Source organism: Musca autumnalis, unplaced genomic scaffold, assembly GCF_047663935.1.
Source record: "Musca autumnalis isolate F117 unplaced genomic scaffold, ASM4766393v1 scaffold_3, whole genome shotgun sequence".
In the NCBI taxonomy this organism is placed as follows: domain Eukaryota; kingdom Metazoa; phylum Arthropoda; class Insecta; order Diptera; family Muscidae; genus Musca; species Musca autumnalis.
The window spans coordinates 257,352,418-257,367,043 of NW_027411866.1; the positions used below are offsets into that span (position 1 = coordinate 257,352,418).

The window sequence follows — 14,626 nt, forward strand, 5'->3', positions numbered from 1 at the left end:
ACGATTTCTGAAAAATGCACGATTAAAAAAAAAATCCACGTTTTTTAAAAAAATATTTAAAAATCCCCAATTTTTAAAAAAATATTTAAAAATCCCCAATTTTTTAAAAAATATTTAAAAATCTCCAATCTCCAATCTCCACGATTTCTGAAAAAAAATTAAAAAAAATGCACGATTTAAAAAATTATTTAAATCCACGTATAAAAAATATTTAAAAATCCACGATTTTTAAAAAAATATTTAAAAATCCACGATTTTTAAAAAAATATTTAAAAATCCACGATTTTTAAAAAAATATTTAAAAATCCACGATATTTAAAAAATATTTAAAAATCCACGATTTTTAATAAAATATTTAAAAATCCACGATTTTTAAAAAAAAAATTTAAAAATCCCCAATTTTCAAAAAAAAAAAATATTTAAAAATCCACGATTTCTGAAAAAATATTTAAAAATCCACGTATTTAAAAAATATTTAAAAATCCACGATTTTAAAAAAAGTTTAAAAGTCCACGATTTTTAAACAAATATATTTAAAAATCCACGATTTTTTAAAATATATGTATCTACAAATCCACAATTAAAAAAAAATATTTAAAATTCAAAAATGTTTAAAAATATTTAAAAGTCCACTTTCTCGTTGTTTTACCCCCGCTTTTTGAAGCAACATTCCTATGTTCGTATTCTTTGCAAAGCAAAGACGATATAAAAACAGTGGTGGATATGAAATTCTTTAGTTCGACTCAATTTGTAGGGTAATCAGCTTTAGGGCCATACAGGAAATTTCTCATTTTGTTTAATTTGCTGGATGGGCTTATTGACCTGTTTATCGATACAGAGTCGGAGGCAAAAGGGAACTGATGAATTTGTTTGGTGACAACTGAAATTATAGTCTTCCCAACCTCCGCCCGCAACTAATCAATTTCATATCCACTGTAAAACAATTTGTTGTTATTCAAATATTTGAATACAACAAAATATGTACTCGAGCTGAAATAAACACAAAGATGTAAAAGTCCATAATTTAAAAAATATTTAAAAATCCACAATTTAAAAAATAATTAAAAATACACAATTTAAAAAATATATAATCCACGATTTTTGAAAAAATATTAAAAAATCCACGATTTTTAAAAAACTAATTGAAAATCACGAATTAAAAAAAATATTAAAAAATCCACGATTTTTAAAAAATAATTAAAAATCACGATTTTAAAAAATATTAAAAAATTCACAATTTTTAAAAAAATATTTAAAAATCCACGATTTTTAAAAAATAAGTAAAAGTCCACGATTTTTGCGACTTAAAAAATATATTTAAAAAAATGAACCCATTCTAGCTCAATGTATTCAATTAATCAATTTTAGGTGCTGCTGTACAAGATTTCCCTTCTCTTCTCACATCGCACTGAATGTGGAACCAATAATGTCCTGGATCTAACCACATTAAAATAAAGCAGTCATTACTTTGTGTCAATCATCACCAAAGGTCCGCCTTTTAGCTCTGATAGTTATAAACAAATTACTCTCAGTTATAGTCCTTGTTATTCCTCTTTTTGTATCCTTTTTCCCAGTGTAGCCATTCAGTTTCACTTAAACAAAGGGTTACATTTACACATGGCCACACATACATTTGATATACTACATATTATACAATTTCAACCCGCACACAAACACATACACACACACTGACAATCATAAGAGCCACACAGATAAAACAAAACAAGGACAACGTAAATGTATTCAATAAATCGGTGCATTAAAACTATTGAAAACTGAGTGAAATCAAAAAGGACCAACTAAACAACAATAACAACAACGACAAAACAAAGCTACAAACGAATGAAAATAAAACACATTGGGGACGTATTTGTTTTATGGCCCTTTGGGCACCTCTTCTATGAAATAACATATGTTGAAAATGTGAATATAGGTTTTTTTGATTCAAGTGCAACTTTTTGTCTGCAACACGAACTGCTGCATTTGTGTGGAAAATAGGTTAATGTATCCTGGTATTGTTTTGTGATTCCCTTACTTCATCTTTAAGAATAGCAGGAAAAAAGTGAACTTTGTTGCGTTTTCGTTTTTTTTTTCAAACAATTACCAGGATATTATGCGAGTAGTAGATTGTCTAATTACGGATGACACGAACCTGTTTACAACACTACAATAACAGACAAAAGCAGCAAAGGAAACACGAGGAACAAAATCACGGCAAGCAGCGCAGAACCACCACAACAATAACAATTGCAAGCAGCCAACAAAACACCAACAGCAACAACAACAATAACACATCACCACATGCATTAACTAAATGAAATTCTAAACAACACAAAAGCCGTTCGTTATTGGAATACAATTTGTGTTCAATTGCAAAAGGGGGTGGGGTGCAGTTGGTAGAGCGGACACATGGGCAAATAGTGATATAAATAGGGAGTAGGGTTGTCATATCTAAATTTGGTTTTTGCTTCAATTATAGAATATCTTATTAACAAATCTTTTTCTTTTTTCTATTTGCAGGTATGTTCATTTTCCCTTGTTAACTCGGGGTGAGTAATTTACAAAAATTGAAGAAATTCGCAATCAGTTTGCAATACCTTGTACACGAGATTTGCGCAAAATAAATGAAAATACAAGCTTCCGCGGCGGCTCAAAGCTTACGTCCCAGTTCCCACGTTTATTGGTCCAAGGTTAAGCACATTTCCCGCCAGTTAACTTCTATACAATATAAAATAGACGACCTAAAATATTAAGCCTTATTTAAGTGGTCAATTCCATTGAATATCTGTCAAATAAATGACGTATTTATCCAAAACGCCTATTTTTGGTGCCATTGTACAAAAATGTTAAAGAAACCATACCAGCCCAGCAAAAAAGTCCTCCCAGAATCATGGCTTTCGTAAGGGATTTTTGGCAGCCGTAACTACTCTCAAACCCTTTCTTCCCCATTATTTTTACAAGGGCATGTCGCACTCAGTTTGTAGTTATTTTATGACCACTAGAATAACTAGTTATTCTGTGGCCACTAGAAATTGAAAAGTAAGGTGAAAAAAATTATATTTTTAGACAGTTGATGTAGAGAATTTGTTTTTAATTTCATCAATATTTTATTTTAATATTTTATTTCGCTGTCTGCCCGAATTGAACCCACGAACCCTCTGATTTCTAGCCAAAGACACTACACACTATGCCACGCTCACGAATATTAAGGGTTGCTTATGAACTTAAATGTGCAGTGCACATGTGCACCACGAACTGTTATTTTTTAATTAAAAAAAACTCGCGATTTATAGTCAGACACACACTCACTGTGCCACCGTCGTCATTACTAAGTAAGTAAGTAGGTTTACCTTGTACATTTTTTAAGAAGTAACCCATTACTTTTCAGATTATCTGTAATGCGAAAAGAAACTTGTTTACATTACTTTGTAAAGGGTTACGTAATGACTACCTGCTGGGAGGCAAATCGTACTTCCAAATATGCACACAGAGTATAATTTTCCAAGTAGTATTTCCCTAGACACTCTCTCTCTCTCTCTCTTACACCAATCCAACGCCACTGCTTTTACATACCAAAGACGAACACTGCTCCACTTCTGCATGTATTCGATTTGATGATGTGAATAATGGTTACCCATCATGGCAATCGATTGAAATTGGTTTTGAGCCCTTAATTGAGGGTGCAAGTTTAAAATGGGGCGATTGGTGTTTTGGAAAACAACATAAACAACAACAAGCAAATATGTGGGTGCAAAATTTGTAACAATTGCCAACCAAGGCAAGCACCGAACCAACGAGCTTAGCATTCTATCTGTCCGCCAGCCTGCCCGTCTGTCTGCCTGATCATGTAAACTATGCTGTGCTACTCTAAACAAAACGCTCGTTAGTTATATTTACCACCATTTTTGTTTTGTTTTTGTTGTCGTAACACTTCTAATGTTTTTGAAATAGAAAGCGAAAGATGGTTGAGATAGCTTTTGACTACAACAAAACAAATATGCAAACACACGCCCACACACACGTAAACACGCATATAAGCCTACACACGAATATGCAGTGGCAGGTGTATCCTTTAGATACCAAAAACCAAACCTTTCCTCTTCTAACGCCACCCAGCTCACCATTTTAAAACAATGAAATACCAAAAAGCGGGTTTAATGTTTTGCTGGTGTTATTGTTGTTTTTGTTGTAGTTGGCATTTGTTTATGTTATTCTGTTTTGAAATTCGTTATTGTTGCATGCATATGCATGTGTTGGGCTGTGCATGCAAGTCAACCTTTTGTTATTTTTGTTCGGGTGTTTTGTTCTCTTTTGTTTTGGTTTCCTTTTGTTTATGTTTAGATTTTGTATGTTTGTTGTTGATGTTGTTGTGATTTTACAATGTTGTAACTGAATAATGGGGGTAAATGTTTAAATGTAATTGATTTATAAGTCAACGTGAAATATATGTACAAATGTATGTAAACAAATTATTCTCTTTCGGGCTACTTTGAAGTAAAAGTAAAAGGAAGTTCTTTTTTATGTCCTTGCCCCCAGGGACAACGGTGAAAAAGGTGAAAGGAAGTGTGAATGTAAAACAAAGAAAGAGGAAAACCAATCAATCAAAAGTACTTCCAAGGCCTTTGTAGGATTTACTATTATTAATACATAAAAGGTGAAATGTATCCTTTTTTGTCTAATCATAGAAACATTTAGAGTCATTACTCATCCTAATAAACTACATTTTCAGGTGGGGAATAAAAGTTATGTGGATTTAAGGTTTAAGCAATGAGGGAGATCTACATAATAGAAATATTGGTTATAGACCCGAAATGATTGGTTCATATTTTACATTAGGCATTGTCAGTTTGCCACCGTGGTGCAATGGTATGCACGCCCGCCTTGCACGCAGAAGGTCGGTGGTTCGATTCCCCGGCCAGGCAACACCAAACATTTTTCAACGGTGGCAAAATACCCCTCAGTAATGTTGGCGACATTCCCTGAGTATTTCAGCCTTGAAAAACTTCTCCACAAGTGGTGTCTTAAGACACGCCGTTCGGACTCGGCGATAAACAGTAGGTCCCATATCATTGAGCTAAATATGAATCGGGGTGCATTCATTGATATGAGAGAAGTCTCCCTTGTCCCGTATGGGATGTTGTGGAACAATGTTTTTTTTTTGTTATTGTCAGTTTGATGGAGAGATGGAGGTGAGACATAGGAACAGTTTTGTTCTGTCAATACCCTCTCTCAACAAAAAACTGACAATTAAATCAAGGACAATTTCATGATGTAAATCTAATCTCACCATTTGGAGTTTGAAGCCAATATTTCGAATCAGTGCTTAAACCTTAAATCCGTTTAGGGCAACTTAGAGTATATTTAGGCAGGTCCGTCCGTTTGTCTGTCATGTTAGCTACGGTAGCGCGATAGCTCTCAAATGGATCAAGATTTGGTCCAAACTTAGCCCCTCCCAATATTTTGTCAAAATTTATATATAGTTCGAAGATGCGCTTATCGGGTGCCTCCCCACAAAAGTTGAATATTTGTCGCTTAAATGAGGCCCACGACAATTCTAGAAGGGAATAACCAATATGGTCTATACATTACACATCGTAATATATTTTCCAGATATAAAGGTTCAATTGCGATAACCAATGCTAAGGATAACGCAATCAAAAGCAAACGTCGACTTTAAGACTTCTCGATATTTTCCTTTAATTAAATCGACTTTTTTCGACTTTGACAAATCGGTTAAAAATCGACTTTCGATCGACTCAAATAGACGTCGTAATCAGTTTTATTTATACCTACACCTAAAAGTACCTTATAAAATAAAATAAAATAAAATAAAATAAAATAAAATAAAATAAAATAAAATAAAATAAAATAAAATAAAATAAAATAAAATAAAATAAAATAAAATAAAATAAAATAAAATAAAATAAAATAAAATAAAATAAAATAAAATAAAATAAAATAAAATAAAATAAAATAAAATAAAATAAAATAAAATAAAATAAAATAAAATAAAATAAAATAAAATAAAATAAAATAAAATAAAATAAAATAAAATAAAATAAAATAAAATAAAATAAAATAAAATAAAATAAAATAAAATAAAATAAAATAAAATAAAATAAAATAAAATAAAATAAAATAAAATAAAATAAAATAAAATAAAATAAAATAAAATAAAATAAAATAAAATAAAATAAAATAAAATAAAATAAAATAAAATAAAATAAAATAAAATAAAATAAAATAAAATAAAATAAAATAAAATAAAATAAAATAAAATAAAATAAAATAAAATAAAATAAAATAAAATAAAATAAAATAAAATAAAATAAAATAAAATAAAATAAAATAAAATAAAATAAAATAAAATAAAATAAAATAAAATAAAATAAAATAAAATAAAATAAAATAAAATAAAATAAAATAAAATAAAATAAAATAAAATAAAATAAAATAAAATAAAATAAAATAAAATAAAATAAAATAAAATAAAATAAAATAAAATAAAATAAAATAAAATAAAATAAAATAAAATAAAATAAAATAAAATAAAATAAAATAAAATAAAATAAAATAAAATAAAATAAAATAAAATAAAATAAAATAAAATAAAATAAAATAAAATAAAATAAAATAAAATAAAATAAAATAAAATAAAATAAAATAAAATAAAATAAAATAAAATAAAATAAAATAAAATAAAATAAAATAAAATAAAATAAAATAAAATAAAATAAAATAAAATAAAATAAAATAAAATAAAATAAAATAAAATAAAATAAAATAAAAAAATAAAATAAAATAAAATAAAATAAAATAATATAAAATAAAATAAAATAAAATAAAATGACCAACGCCGATCTCGATTTTAAGATTTTGAACACAAAAACTTGATTAAACAAATGTCTATATACCAATCCCTAATTGGTCCACTGCCTTTGGTAGGTCCGACACAAAATGTCTAAATGTTTCCTTTATGTGTAATTTAAGGACAGATCGTTTTGATTTTTTTGCAGTGAGTTGTCCACCCTGCCCTATTGCAGCGCTACAAATTTTTAGGGGGCAAATCGATATTTTCTGAGATAATGGACCAAAAGCATTAAAAATCTCTATCGGAATCAACTATAATGACTGAAGAGCTTTTTTTCTGGGGCAAGTCGATTCTTTCTGAGATAATGGACCAAAATCTTTAAAAATCGTTGTCGACATCAACTAAAATGACTGAAGAGCACGAAAAAATTACGATTTAACCCAAAGGTTTATATTAGACTTACAAAAACAAAAAATTTGAACACCAACCCCGTATTTTGTTCTCTTTGATCCAAAAACCGTATAGGTAGGATATATGCACCCGGACGATTTTTGTTTCTATAGTAAAGGTTCATTTTCACGAAAATTCTCTAAAATCAGCAATTATGGTCCAATCGAAGAAAAGTTACCTTGTGGCTAAAATGCGAATCCTACAAAAAATTGTGAAAATTTGATCAGATTTCCATATAGCTATATAGGGCACAAAAAACCTAAAAACAGCCATTCGGAGTTATGTCAAAATCCGATACGGTTTTCACAATTTTTTAGGATTCGTTTAGGGATGTTAATTTTCGCCATTTCAGTAGTTCTATTCGTCGCAATCTACTTAGGCTTCCAAACTCTGGCACCAGATCTCATGCCCATGTCATCCAAAGTAACGCTAAGCTTATGAGGAATCAACCTGATACCACGATTTATCACGCCAGAGTCGAAATGTTGCACAGGAAAATCATCCTTTGTAAAAACGCGTTCAGACAACATGGTTTCTTTTTTACCCCATTCCGCAGTGGTGATAGAGGACGACATACCCTCCTTGTCATTGGCCATGCCAACCATCAGTTTGTCTCAAACAACATCGTTGAAGGGTAGTTTTGTTGTAGATGAAACTGCGTGTTTTAACTTATTTCGCTTTGCGGGCTTTGTGACCTTCCTTCGTCAACATTCTCGATCTTGGAAGTAGATTTTTGAGATTTTAGCTTTCTCATAATTTCCAAAATTTTTTTGTTAATATCAGCCTGGCTGACTCATCTCATTCGGCTATGTACGGTTAACCGAGACTGAACTAAAGGTACGGGGCATTCCGAAGGTCGAACGGACCTTTATTTATTTATTTATTTATTTTTTTTTGGCCTTTATGGCTGTCCACCTTTCGGGACGAACGGAGTCCTTGTTGGAGCATGACTTCCTCATCTCGTTCGCGCACTGAACAATCTTGACGAAAATGAACTTTGCCATATATTGCAGGGTCTTCCGAACGTCTAACGGACTTTTATTTTTGATTGTATTTATAAATTGTCCATCTTTCGGGACGAACAGAGTCCTTGTTTTTGTATTTTGCTGATGAAGTGGGCCAAAATTGTTTCTAGTGCTGAATGCACCTAATTGGCTCCTGGCTGGAGGCTAAGAGTTCAACTTTGGTAGAATTGCCGAAGAGTTCCGTTTTGAGTCTGCTTGTTTTAGTTGTATTTTCTCCATGAAGTGTTCTGGTACATCTAAGCTAATTATACGTACCGCCAACCCGTACCCTGGCTTCGAAGAGGAGTTGCTGACGACCAGATTTCCTTAGACAATTGTCAGCCATTCAGATCCTCGGCACAACTCCTTTACAGCCTTGATTTCAAAAGTGTAAATGTCACTCGCCCATAGGTGTACTTTCTCAACCGCGCTTGCTTTTGCAAGGTTAAAGGACATATAAAGTTTCTATTTTCGTTTGTAACGCAATGAAATAATTAATTGCGACCCTATAAAGTAAATATAATCTTGATCAGGATACAAATTCTGAGTCGATATGGATATGTTCAGCATCCAAACAAATTTAAAAGGGACGCTACAACTTGTCCCGGATGTATCTTTTGTTTGCAGGCAAGTCAAAGATGGGATATATAGGTCCACTTTTAAGTATAGTCCCTTATAACAGTATCGAGTGGGAATTTCTATTTTAAAGCTACATTTTCAGATCAATGTTGTACGTAGTCCACAATTTCTCTTGAAGAAGTTTGTTGACCACTGGACTAAGTACAACGTTTTGAAATAGCCCCAATATAACGGTTCCACTCGATTGAAGTTTTTATATAAATACAGTTTCGACCCAAATAGGAAGTAGTTTACTGAGCGCTCTTCAGACTAGGCAAAGTTTAATGGGACTTCTGACAAATCCTCTTTTTATTCCTTCGGGATGTTTGAGGAAAACAGTTTTTAGTTCAATGTAGCTCCACAGATGTCGCTATGTCAGTGTCTACTTAAAATGAAGGAGGAATAAAATAAGGCAGTCCCTGCAAGAATGTTCTTTCCTACCCATAAAATAATCGTTCTGTTATGTTTTATTTATTCATTGTATTCTTCTTTTAACAACAAAAACCACTTTTAACAATTAAAGGATAAAATCTCTTAGCATTGGATTTGTTTCAATTCAAATATAATTAATGTTTCTATCATTTATTGAATTCAATTTATTATTATGTTTTTCCCATTGGCTTGCTAGCTGCCATTATTGTTGAACATTCATCCATATGTATGTATATATGTATATTTTATTTATGTGTGTAAACAGTCAACAATCACAATGCAATTCATTTGTTGGGAAAGAAAAATAGCAGAAAAATAGAACAGAAAAAACTCTGGAAAATACAACTGCTGTATACTAACAAATTGAATTGAGAAACAGAAATAAGTTACGATATAACAATATTTACCGAACAAAGAATGAAGATATAATCATGTGGTTTGTGTGAGTGTGGTGAATATTTGAACAAATTTATTTGTTATATACATATTTATTATAAAACATATAAATATGTGAGACAATAGAGGAAAGAAAGTTTTCTAAATAATGAATATAAATTGTAATATTGTTGTATATATTTGTTTGCAAGGTATTCAGTATCCACTCTCTTCCTTGGGCTTATTCCGAATTCTTCATTAACCCGATAATTTACACACCAATGAAAATATGGTCATTAATTGAAAAAACATCCCAAGGGGAAATTTTCTCTCATATAAAGGTAGATATAAAGGTAGATAGACATCGCGCAATGATATGAAGGAGGCACCAAAACCCGAACGTGAAATATAGTGCGACACATCTTGTAGAAAAGTGGGGAGTTTAGACACTGTTGAAAACCATGTTGTTGAATTGTTGGATGGCTCAAACTCACTACCAACTCATGTGTGCAAGCGGGCATGCCAACAATTCAACATTGGAGGCACCCTTCATAACTTAACGGATTACTAGAGAGTGTTGGTGCTTTTCCTTAACTGTGAATATTTTTTTTTAAATATTCAGACTTAATCCCCGGGTTGTTGTTTTAATATTTTATTGAAGTAACTTGTTTTATTGGTATATTTTGGTTGTGGATTTCATGGATTATCTCATACCCAATTTTTTCATCTTGTTGTCCATTACTTTTGACCAAATACCGAGAAACCGGAAGTAACATCACAATTTTGTCTACTTATTCTCTTTTTTCAGATTTTTTGGAAAATTGTTGGTTTCCATTGCAAAAGAAAAATATGGATTTCTGCTATTGCAAAAATAAAAATAAATAAAACTAAAAAAATAAACAAGGTATCTCAAAGGCCACACATACATAGATACATTCATGAATATGTGAATTTTTCCCATAAATATGTATGACTGCATTTTTTCTCATACATAAATATATTTATGTATGATGGTATATAAACAAACGTCCAGTTGTAGATTTTTTTGCCAGACTTTACTGGTCAAAAGTCGCCGTATGAAGGAATACATAACTACATACGTGTGTGTGTGTGAATGTATTGGTGTGCATAAGTGATTTACATTTTTTTATTTTTATCCTTTTTATCCTTTAGACATAGTAAATAACATTCACGTACCTATATATTGCCATATATAGTAATACATGTTTGTGTGTGACCATCAAGGCAATACGTAGTTATTGTATGCATTTTATAGTGCATTTTTTACCGCCTCCCTCCCCCTCTCTCGGTGTGTGTGTGTTTGTGTGTGGCATAACAATCCTTTCGATCGATAAGCAATGAAGAGTGTTGAATTTTTTATGTTACTTCTTTGCCTTGGCTTTTTGTTCGTAGTCGAACTCCAATTCGTTGTTTTGCCTTTTTTCTGTTAGCTTTGGTTTAGCCGCTGGTACCTTGTGCTCTCTCATAGTGGTAGTGGTGGTGATGATGGTGAGTTCAGGTAAATGACTAAGTGCTCTTTGTAGTCAGCCAGGCAGTCAGTCAGTCAGTGTGTCGGTTGTGGTAAAAGCGGTTTAAGGTTTACAGTGTTGTCTTTTTTCTATTTCAGCAATGTTGCAAAAATTTCACACCATAAGAGGAAACGAGTTCTTGTCAGAATTTACTTCGATTCTTAAACGTCCATATAACGAAATAATCACTTCACCAAGTTCAGGATATCAAGCTTGTTGATATTCTTAGCTATTCTAAATTACACAAAGTTCCGAAATATTTCTTTTCTCCCAGACCTAGATTAGTTGTCTCAGCGAGATCGTAAAGGAAGGCCATCTTGGAGCTTTAAATATTCGTTACATTTGTGCAGGGTGGGAACATTGGACCGTATCCTCCTCTTCTTCGTTCCCATAGCTGGGACCATTGCCACTATGTGGCAGATTTAGGCGCTTGACATGGTTACCAATAGCCCAGTGACCGGTAAACACCGCAATGAGCCTTGTCAGGTTCCGTCGATGTTTGCTAATCAATACCTTCGCGCATTTCATGTTGGAACTTAGCCCATATATATGACATTTTATGCCGATCGGTTAACGTTAACCCATGCTAACCTAGCGATCTTTGTTTCCATAGTAATTTGTAACTTGTATTGAATTTTTACCAAAATTCTCTAAAAGCCACAACTATGGCCCGATCGATGAAAAATTTTTATCAGATCATTAAAATAATAATAATTGTTCCACAAACATCCCAGGCGGGACAGGGGAGACTTCTCTCATATCAATGAGTGCACCCCGATTCTTATTAGCTCAATGATATGGAACCTACTGTTTATCGCCGAGTCCGAACGGCGTGTCTTAAGACACCACTTGTAGAGAAGTTGTACAAGGCTGAAATACTCAGAAAATGTCGCCAACATTACTGAGGGGTATTTTGCCACCGTTGAAAAGTGATTGATGTTGACTGGCCGGGGAATCGAACCCACGACCTTCAGCGTGCAAGGCGGGTGTACATACCATTGCACCACGGTGGCACCCAGATCATTATTGTGCCAAAAAAAAAATCTACAAAAAAATTTGAAAATCGAATCGGATTTTGATATAGCTCCAACATTCATAATTGGCCGATTTTGGGCCCTATATAACTATATCAAAATCCGATCCGATTTTCAAAAATTTTTGTGTAAATAGTTTTTTCGTTCGGAGCCAAACTCACCGTTGGAATGTATGATGCATGGGAATCGAACCGCAGCCCTTATGAGTTTTTAACATTGCACCACGGTGGCAACCGACTATGTAGATATTTGACTTTTTCAGTCTTGTCCCATCTGGTCTCTGCATGTGACAGATAATACTTGAAGATATCCGATTTAAATACTCCCATTGATGTTGCGACTGACCCCTTTAGGATTTCGTTAGAGGCGAATGATGTTCTGTCTACCCAGCAAACCAATCGTACCGACATCGTATCTAAATCGGAACAAAATTCGGACGCTACGTCCGATGTCGGATCCGAAATCGTAACGATATCTTAACGAAAGTTGTATGAAGTGGTTGACATAACTTCGGAACGAAATGTCGGAGCGAAATCGGATCGATTTCGGAACGAAATTTGAAGAAAATCCTTGGAAAATTCGGAGGGGAAATTTATTTCCGACATTCGCTCCGAAATCTAAACTATTTGAACTATTTCGCCTCCGAAAAATCGTTTAGAAATCGGAACGAAATCTAAAGACCTTGCTTCCGAAATTGTTCAGACGTGTCGGACATCCGACATTTGGTTTGCAGGGTAGTTCGTCTGCTTTGTCATTACCAACAAGCCCCCTAAATGACCTTTATGACAAATCCATGTGACTCTTGTCCGACGCCCTAACGTAGAAAGATCTTCTTTAAATTATTTCCCAAACGTTGATGTTGTTTTTGTAGAAGGCCTGGGCTGGCAGCCGCTGGCCGAAACACTATAGTTTCGGGCCAATCCGGTACGAAAGAACCCGCCGCCGTGGGATTTCTTTAATGTGACAGGCTTTAATAGCTTTCCCTTCTTGTCGTTGGCCAATGTAATCATCAGATTATCCTTAATGATTTCGTTGAAGGGCCGTTCTCGCTTGGAGGTATGTAGCTGAAATTTCATCGATTTAAGATACTTTGGCTTTCTCATAATCCTCAACAATTTTAGCTCACGTAAGCTGGTCCACTTCATCCTGTTCTTTCACTGAACCGTTGACAGCATTCTTAGCGATTTTGTGGAGAATGAAATTCGTCTTTGGGACAGCCTTCTCCGAACGTTGGACATTTCTTTTTAGTGTTCTGCTGATGAAGTGTGATGGAACTGTTTCCAGTGCTGACTACACTTAATTGAACAGTTACTGGCTAGATGCTAAGAGGTATACTTCGGGTTTGATCGTTTAATTTGTATTTTTCTCCCACGAGTTTGCCGTAAGGGAATGGACCATCTTACGTAGTGGCTGCTTGCGCAGACGTGCCCTGGGGCCGAGGATGGAGTTGCTCACTCCTCCTTTCTCAACCACGATTGGGATCAGTTACGGCGTAGTTAGAATCTTACATCCACTAGAGGGGTAATATCTGCCCTGTACTTTGCAGTTGCATCCCCCAGGCCCTAAAATGCACTGAGCTTGGTACACACGCGACCAGAGATTCGTCAGTAATGGAAATCCTTCAACGAGAACATCTATTCGGTATAAAGGCCTGGGTACATAAGCTGCCTCGCCGAGTTACCTTGCTTTCTTGCTTCATTTCTGACATAACATAACATATAAGAATAAAGAAGGCCGAGCCAATTTCGAATTAGGTTGCCCTTTTCTTCTTTATTCTTTTATTTTTGTTATGTCAAAACTGAAGCAGAAAAGCAAGGCAATCAGGCGAAGCAGCTTATGTACCCAGGACTTAAAGCCTTAAAGGCCTGCGTACATAAGCAGCCTTGCCTGATTTCCTTGCTTTCCTGCTTCATTTCTGACATAATAAATATAAAAGAATAAAGAAGGCCGAGGAAATTTCGAACTGGGTTGCCCTTTTCTTTTTTATTCTTTTATCAGAAGTAAGCAAGGTAAGCAGGCAAGGCAGCTTATGTACGCAGGCCTTAAGAGTCTCAATATTACCTTATAACGAAATGAAGAACTTTCGTGGGATTTCTATTCAAAAGAAGAGAGAAAGACGTTCTAATTAATAGAAGAACATTATCAAGATTCATAAAGCATATTAGATCACACAAAATTTTAATAAAGCTTTCAGTAAAGTTCTAAATTCGATATTGGAGCTTTGACATTCCCATTCAATAGAACAGCTTCAGTTTAGCTTTCTGCCAAAGAGACGAGCTTAAGTGAGTTTTTTCTATTCCACAGAATAGCTTCGGTAAGGTATTGTATTAAATAGAAGAACTTCAATAAGCGCTTTTATTTATTAAAAGAGCT

The 14,626-nt window shown here is 33.3% G+C and overlaps 1 protein-coding gene and 1 long non-coding RNA gene across 7 annotated transcripts in view; one reads left to right on the plus strand and one right to left on the minus strand.

The window, feature by feature from the left end:
• LOC141399392 (uncharacterized) overlaps positions 1–14,626 on the minus strand; it is a 132,375-nt gene that overhangs the window by 68,796 nt on the left and 48,953 nt on the right. The window lies entirely within an intron of this gene.
• Positions 1–14,626, plus strand: part of kirre (kin of irre) — a 112,617-nt gene that overhangs the window by 66,179 nt on the left and 31,812 nt on the right. The gene's annotated exons all lie outside the window — the stretch shown is intronic.